This window comes from Notolepis coatsorum, assembly GCF_963971535.1.
Source record: "Notolepis coatsorum genome assembly, chromosome: 4".
Taxonomy (NCBI): Eukaryota; Metazoa; Chordata; class Actinopteri; order Aulopiformes; family Paralepididae; genus Notolepis; species Notolepis coatsorum.
Genome location: NC_140168.1, coordinates 200,368,365 through 200,377,400, shown reverse-complemented (window position 1 = coordinate 200,377,400; position 9,036 = coordinate 200,368,365). Strand labels below are relative to the sequence as shown.

At 42.0% G+C, this 9,036-nt stretch overlaps 1 long non-coding RNA gene across 1 annotated transcript; it reads left to right on the top strand.

Annotated features, from left to right (window-relative positions):
- Nucleotides 1-6,846: 6,846 nt before the first annotated feature.
- LOC311227331 lies at nt 6,847-7,885 on the top strand. Its single transcript, XR_014619588.1, has 4 exons — nt 6,847-6,930; nt 7,038-7,290; nt 7,452-7,623; nt 7,748-7,885. It is a non-coding gene; the product is annotated as an uncharacterized lncRNA (long non-coding RNA).
- Nucleotides 7,886-9,036: the final 1,151 nt, after the last annotated feature.

Below are 9,036 nucleotides of genomic sequence, written 5' to 3'. Positions count from 1 at the left end.
GATCTGCCGTGTGAGATCCTCGGAAGTTCTGCGTATGCAATGTAGCATGATGCAACTCAAACTCGGAGTCAATCCACAGAACGGTGAAGCTAATGAGTGACATTGGACGCACTGAAGAACTCCATATGTCTGTGGTAAATGATAAAGCAGGCACACCTCTTAACATGGCTTGCAGGTGGTCACGGAGCTTGGTGTGAAGCGCAGGCAAAGCTTTGTCGGTGAAGTAGTGCCGAGAAGGCAACTGATAACGTGGCTCCAAGTGCTCTATGAGACGGCGAAACCCCACGTTCCCCATCACAGATAACGGCTGGTCATCCAACGCGATGAATTCAGCTATCTTGGCTGTTATTTTCTTGGCCCCGTCACCCTGCTCTGGCAGTTTATCTTTCCGTTTAAGAGTCTCTGAAAGTGTCGGTTGTACAACGTGTCTGAGTGTCGTTGCAGCGATGTACTCGCCAGGTTGTTGTTTGTGGCTTTTTTTTAGGTGACGAATTAGATTCGTGGTGTTGAACGCGGCTCTGTTTTTTCCTCCACGCGGAATCTCCTCCTTGCAAACATTGCAAGTTGCAAATGGATTGGCTTGACTTTGTATTTTAAAGTGCTTCCAAACCTCTGACATTTTTCTACTCCGTGGATAACGTGTTTCGGGAGCGACGTGTTGTTGTTGTGACTGAGCGTAGGTATCTTGAGGGATTCGGCATACGTCACTCTTGCAATGGTGTAAATTAAAGGGAATGTGTTTGTTGTGGACATTTCTTCTGCTGTGTGTGACAATAAATAAATGAATGATGATATATTATGTAATTTAAAACCTAAACTAAGGCCTCAGTATGAGTTTAAGACGTGAACATGGTCATGTTTGTTGAATAATAAAAAAAAAAAAAAATTATTATAATATATATTTTTTTTACAGCAGATTTTTTTTATTTTTCCCCTCCGATCCCCGATCCTCTGAAAAGCACGTGATCGGCACCGATCCCGATCACGTGATCGGATCGGGACATCCCTAACTGTAAGTATAAGTAAATACAAATAAAAAATATAATGGACACCTGGACTCATGGATCTCCTCGATGGATGGCACAGTGAACACCCGATGATCTTTTCTGCCGTCCTCACGACCCTCTGGGTGGCTTTCTTATCCTGAGTGGTGGTGTTTCCCTACCACACGGTGATACAGCTCGTCAGTACGCTCTCTACGGTGCCTCTGTAGAAGTTCACAAGCCATTGTGTGCTTATGCCACACTTCCTGAGGCACCGCAGGGGGGTATAGGCATTGGTGGGGGCCTTCTTGAGCATGACCTCCATGTCGTAGGTCCACCTTAGGTCATCGGAGATCTGGAGTCCTAGGAACCCGGAAGCAGTTGATGACCTCCACTGGTGTCCCATCCAGGCTGATGGCGGAGTCGTTGCGCTGATGTCTCCTGAAGTCCACGATGAGCTCCTTAGTCTTAGAATCAGAATCAATCAAGAATCAAGAGGTTTATTTGTCACATACATACCAGGGCATACAGTGAAATGCGGGTGGTCATGCCCGCATCGATTGTGCAATAATACAATAATAAAATAGAATAGAAAAAACAGGTAAGACATAAGATGTGCATGATAAAAATAGACATGCTAAATACCTGAGAGGGCACTGGTTCCTATGTACACTACTATACAATATACAAGTTTAACTCTGTCATTATTATACTTAATCTATCTAAACTATATTATACAAGAGCCACATCTGTTCTTTCCTTAAAGTTACTTTTTATATACCTCATTCCTTTAAAGTGACTTTTCCATTATTTAAAGTGACATTTTGTGTTTAAAGCGGTTGCAGCATGAGCGTTTGTAATTAATTAATCTAAATAATCACATTTTAATCGTATAACCATTTTAGGCCTGATATTTTATATTCTATAATCATATTTCAAATTGCATGTGTCCGGATGGCAGAATTCAGTACTGTATCTACAAAACCTTCTGTTTAATCATCTTCCCTTTATTCATTTGCTTAGATTTTTCAGGTCTGGTAAATTTTAGCATGGTGTTATTCACAGTCAAATTTATATATATTTTTTTTAAATTGAATTGATATTCTCATTTGGTTCATTACAATTTACTCAAGCCTAGTAACAGACACAGTATTTCTGACACTGGGAATACATTCCCTGAGATCCATAGATGTCCCTAGAATCAGATACCAAGAACATGCAAATGGACCATTTAAAAAATAAAGTCTGTAAATGTGTATTCTACGTTATTATGGAATGAATGGGAGATAAAAAAAATAAATAAAAAATTGATAAAAGTTTTTTGAATTTTTGAATTTTTTAAAAATTTTAGTAAATTTTCATAATGCGATAATTTTCTGTGTAATTAATTAATCAAATTAACGCGATAAACTGACAGCCCTAATTATTATCATTGTTGTTTATCAGTCCGGTGACTGTGGCGTCGTTTGCACACTTGATAATCCTGTTACAGTCACATGTGAACAGAGAGTGGAGCCGAGGGCTAAAGGGGCTCCCACGGTCGAGCGGACTGTACCCGGACTGGACTCCGCGGAGGTCCGCTGGACTCTTTGAGCTTTAATAGTCGAGCGTACCTCCGCGCCTGCGACCTCTGCAGACCAATTTCCTACATGTCTCGCACCAGTTTACACAATTTTCCCAAGCTGTTCAACTTCTGTCATGTCGTCGTCATCCGATGTCAAAATAAAGAGTATGTTATCTCCGTTTTCCAATATTTCGATAATAAAACTGGCAGTTTTACACACTTCATTTAGAAAAGCCATTCAAACATCTCAAGTTTCTTCAGATGATGAAAAAAGACATGGTCCAAATGTATATGAATTGGAATGGGTGACGATTAGCGATAGTAAAACTAAATGTTGCGTCATCTACCTGCCCTACTCTCACTTGGCACGGAGCGAGTGGTCAGAGTAAAATGCAGATCGGCGTCACATTAAATGCAGGTCGATGTCAACAAAAACGCAGAGCAACGTTTTGTGTGACGCCAAGTGAGCGGCGAGGACGTCCGCACATTAGAAAATAAATTGGACCTTCGCACTTGGAGTCCGCTTTGGGTCTGCTTTGAGTCTGCTTTGGGTCCGCTTTGAGTCCGCGCAAGTCCGCTCCGTGTACGGTCCGCTCGACTATGGGAGCACCTTAAGGCAGCAGCAGCCTTCGGGGCGCACCGGTGTCGAGGCTCAGAGTGGATGAGTTGTTGTCACCAATACTCACACCACCTGTGGCCTGCGCGTTAAAAAGTCCATAATCCAGTTGCAGGTGGGGGTGTCCAGGCCTAGGTCCGTCAGCTTCAGGACCTGTTTGGCAGGCGCAATGGTGTTAATAAATGCCAAGCTGTATAGTCAATAAACAGCAGTCTGACGTAGGTGTCTACCCTTGTCCAGGTTTTCCAGGGCGGTGTGTAGTGCCAGGGAGATGGGGTCATCTACACACCTGTTTGGTCTACATAGGCAAAATGCAGTGGGTCTAGGGCAGGGGTGGCCAACCAGTCAGAGACTAAGAGCCACAAAAATTACTGTGGTACCACAAAGAGCCACACCATATACCAGCGTTTCTCAACCTTTTTTTTCAGTCACGGCACCCTTCATGTGTTTATAGGTCTCACCCTCTGGCCTCTGAAGTTGCTAATGCCTTTTTTTGGGCCTCACAGGGTTAAAAGTACCCTGTGAGACCCACTGTTGCAAAATTACAAAAACACTTTTAGCCATTTAAAAAAATAATGTTTATTTAAAAAATGTTAAAGGGGAACTATTTGACTATTTCTTTCACTATTTGGGCACTTTTACACAATTCCTGTGAAAAAAACCTAGGTTTTTTTCAAAAAAATTAAATACATTGTTTTGTATTTCTAATCAAGTACTCAAAAACCGCATTTTCTACCTCAAGATCTTAAGCCGTTTTGAGGCTGGGCTCAAACCACTGTGTGGCCTGGTGCCAACTGCCACATCAACTGCCACATTATTATTCTACGTCCTTATGGAATGAGTGACAAAAAAAAATAAAAAATAAAAAAAAAGTAAATTTCTTTATTTTATTTTTTTTTATAATAAAAATGTAAAAAAATGGATGGAAGAGCCGCACATTGACGGGCAAAGAGCCGCATGTTGGCCACCCCTGGTCTAGGGAGTCTGGGATACTGCTGTTTATGTGGGTCATGACCAGCTTCTCCACGCACTTCATGGCTATGGGTTAGGGCTGGGCAATATGGCAAAAAATTAGGGATGCTCGATATTGTTTTTTTTACCGATACCGATATACCGATATTGTCCAACTCTTAATTTCCGATACCGATATCAACCGATATCAACCGATACCGATATATGCAGGGTTTCCCCCCCCCAAAAAACTTAAAGGTGACATGCATTATAAATGTCATTTTTCAGTCTCTAGCATTGTATTATAGTAATAGGAGTTAGTATCAATGTGTTTTAGTGTCTAAATACCATATTGGCGGATTGCTCTGATTCAGCTCAGACCCTTTCCTGCTCCAGTAAATTAGGCCATCCTGATTTGAAGGCCCGAGTCACGTCATTCGGGCTCTGGGTAGCGCACAGTGATGCGATTGGCTCGGTGGTTGGAGCTAATGCCCGCCCCCATTCTACCTAGACTAGAGAATTACCTCTACCTTCCTACATACCGGAGAACAGGAGACGCAGTAACTTGCCTATCTTCCACGATGAGCAAACCCCGCAGGACATGTTGGCTGTAAAGCTCCTAATACGCCTTTGCACGCTTTTCCCGTAGATGTCGTACTTGGCCAGCAATGGACCAAGTTCGTTTTTGGGGACCCTCCTAGTGCTGTCGCAACGTCTCATACTCGGGTCTGTACAGCACATTTGTGCACCGACGACGTTGCCAATCAATCTCTTTTTGATGCTGGGGTGTTTTCCTGGATTGTTCTAAAGAAAGGAGTTGTACCAACTATTCGGGACGCGACAGAAGTACTAAGTAGATATGTCGTAATTAGTCAGCTAACTAACGAACTGTTGCTACGTTCACTGTGTGTGTGTGTGGGGGGGGAACCATTGTTTGGGGGGGGTGGGGTGAGGTATGTTATCATCAATACAATCTAATGTTACTGTGTTCGACGGCTGGGTATATAATTAATAGTGCTGTCGCAACGTCTCATACTCGGGTCTGTACTGCACATTTGTGCACCGACGACGTTGCCAATCAATCTCATTTTGATGCTGGGGTGTTTTCCTGGATTGTTCTAAAGAAAGGAGTTGTACCAACTATTCGGGACGCGACAGAAGTACTAAGTAGATATGTCGTAATTAGTCAGCTAACTAACTAACTGTTGCTATGTTCACTGTGTGTGTGTGTGGGGGGGAACCAATGTTTGGGGGTGGGGTGGGGTGAGGTATGTTATCATCAATACAATCTAACGTTAGTGTGTGTGGTCGACGGTGGAGTATATAATTAATCATTTCTGTTTATTTATATTTGTGGCTTGGATTATATAATGTAATTGTTTTACTATTTGGCCTTACTTAGGCCACAAGCTCCAGCACCCATGTTCGCCTGCCTCCAGCTTCCAGGGACATCAGTTGCCAGACCGACCCCCCAAATATGAGTTCTGTTGGTACACAGCTGTCTAAGAACACTCTACGGTCACATGTCAAGAGTCGAGGTTTGTAACATTTCTGATCAATTAGCAATTAATGTATTCCAACACACATGTAGTTTTGGCAGCTATATATAATAGCCTTTACATATAAAAAAATATAATTTTTAATATTGCCCTACATTGGTTGAAATTGTTATTATTATTTTCAACAGGCCACAGTGCTAAGTACGGTTGTTACTCTGTGATGGAACTCGCCACCAATCATGTCATAGACGTCCAACTAATTCAGGTCATTAACAAGTCTGAAGACACCGCACCCTTCATTGTGCTCAAACACATCTCACAAATCTCTCGCTCTTGAATCTTGAATCGCTGTAGGTGTGTGTGGGAGGGGGTTAGGAAATGGAAATTGTGGGATGGCGGATGTAGTGTTTTTAACACGGGTGACTATTTTGAAAAGGCTATTTCATTACTCTGTCTCTCTTGCCTTGCTTGTTGTACCTCAACAGAGCAATGAGGTGGGCGGGAGTTACCAGATGGAGAAGGAATGATTGAAGATAAGCCTCGCTCTTCTGAAGGACAGAAATGTGACCTTGGACTGTATTGTCACAGATCGTCACCCGCAGATTCAAAAGTACCTGAGAGATCTGGGCATCAAACACTTCTACGATGTGTGGCACCAGGGGCGGATTTAGGATTGTAGGAGATCCGGGGCTTAGCCTTCCACTACTACTTCGACACCACAATTTTTAACTTATACCACCACCTTGAAAGTGTTAATATGCGTCTTTGTTCACGGTTTGATTATCACTGATACAAAGTAAAATAGTGCAGTGCAATAAAATAGTTATTAAAATAGAATAAAATAATGCAACAGTGCATTGCAATAAAATAGTTATCATCGTATTTTTTCGGGAGGCCGGTAAGGAGTGCATTACAGTAGTCGAGTTGGCTTGAGATAAAGGCATGGATCTGGTTTTCAGTGTCCTTTTGATTTATAAATGGCCGTACTTTAGCTATGTTTCTAAGGTGGAAGAATTAAGTTTTTGTCAACTTGTTGATTGTGATTTAAAGCTTAGGTCTGAGTCTACCATAACACCAAGACTTAACTCACTCAAATACAGTTAGCAGCTGGATAGACCACAGATGGAAATTAGCTTCTGCTAAATCTGGTGCAAACATATTTTCATGTAACAATGATGAATTGTCAAAAGAAAAAGAAAAAATTAATTATAATCTTTTTTTTTTTGAAAATAGATTCGGGGCTTTTCAGAAAACATTCGGGGCTTGAGCCCAAGTAGCCACCCCCTAGCCCCGCCCCTGTGTGGCACGTGGCCAAAGGTATGACACTTATGTCGAAAGGCACCACACATTCAATATCTTAGGATGTTGTTATCCTGTTCTGTTTAGATTGACGACTGTTATGTTCTGCTTAATTCAAATTCAAGGCCTGTCTAAGAAGCTGGACAAGGTGGCACAAGATAAAGACTGCAAAGTGATAAAAAAAATGGCGGCAACATTTATCGAACCACCTCTACTGGACTGCCGCCACATCAAAGACGCCGGCTGAGAGGGTGGCCAAGTGGAAGTCATCCGTCAATCACCTGATGAATGTACATGAACACGACGAAGAACCACTCTATCCACGTTGTCTTCATGATGACCGTTTGTCGAGAGATAGTAGCAAGTGGGTTAAACCTGGTATGTCTGTCCGTCTTTCATCATGATTATATACTCAACATATTTATTTATGTTCTCATTCTAGATTGGTGTGATTTACAAATGTATACTTGCTTGAATAATTTTAATCTACTGTAATATACTCTAATGAAATATCTGAATGCAATTTCTTTTTACTTTAGACTCAAAACCTGCCCACCAGCTCGAGAAGGTGCTGCTAAACACGAGGATCATCAAAGATGTCTCCAAACTAAGTCCACACCATCAAACCTCTTCACTGGAGTCCTATCACAGTGTCATTTTACGTTTTGCCCCAAAGAACGTTGTCTTTTCATACATTGGAATGCTTTGCAGGTATTTTATATTGTGTACAAATGACTAATTATGGACTCCTGATGTGTCGAATCACTCATTATGTTGCAAATAGATAACCTCAGATCAACTACAAATATATTGCTTATCGAAATTTTCCTTTCAGACTATACCTAGCTGCAATGCATTTCAATGAAAACGCCAACCGCCAGCAAGCTTCAGATGCTTCGGGAGCGCCTGCCTACCGAATGAGCTTTCCCAAGGCCAAAAAGGGTGGACATAGTATAAAACCGAGGAAAACCGCTCCCACAGTCAGTAAGTGAAAATATCAACATTTATTATTGCACACACATGACCTTTATAAATAGAAAAATATTTCCACAGCATTAACAACAATAACAATAAATTGAATAAATAATAACTTTTTTAACATGACAAAACAAATAACAATTTGTCATTTACAGGTGAACCAGCTCATGGAGCTCCTGTTTGACTGCGTCATTCGTGACCCCAAACCATATCAGCAGGCGGTGCAGCAGATTCCCATCCCAGAACATCTGTGCGCACAGTTTGACAGGCCTTCCATGGAAGAAGCAGTTGCTGCATATGTGTCACGCTTCAATCTTGTACCAGCCTGAAGCCAGTGTAGACACCATCAGCATCCAGAAATTTGGTGCGGATTCTTAGCACTACACAGGCAGGGATAACTACCCTCACTCTGCGTCCTAAGAACCCCCAACACCAGGCCACAAAACACCGGTACGAGATATATCTGAAACGGCTAAAGAAAAAGAAGGAAGTATTATATTTATGCACAAATAAAAAAAATAAACGCTGTGAAATTACTATTTGTCATGTCATGTCATTGGACAGTAGCAAGCATTGATTATATGGGATGTGCAATAAGGATTAGATCGTGTTTGCAAGAAAGATTAGTATAGTCTGAGAGATGCAAGGTGGAGAAACTGTTCCTGACCTCAAACGCAACGGCACAGACAGGTAGTTCAGAGTTAGCCAAATAATAGGCCGTATTTATTTACAGAGTCAAAAAAAGGGTAAAGTACTATTATCAAACAAACAGGGAGACTGCCTTCGGCAGAGTCATCTGCGGCTCTGCAGAATCCTCCTGGTGATAGCGGTGGGGAATTGGCATGTGACGTTGTAGCGGCTCTGCAGATACTCCCAGCTTTAACTCAAGGTGGAAAACGGAGAGAGAGAGAGGTATCAGAACACAGTCCAACGAAACACAGAGGCAGTGTGGTTCCCTCCTCCCTTAGCTGTGTCCAGAACCAATTGACAGTGACAGTCTTCAGTGTTCCCCACAACACACAACTTAGCTGAGTCAGTGCAAACAAAACGAAATCTTCAGTGTCTCTTCTAAAACACACAATCAGAATAATCCAGAACCAATTGACAGTGACAGTCTTCAGTATTCCCCACAACACACAACTTAGC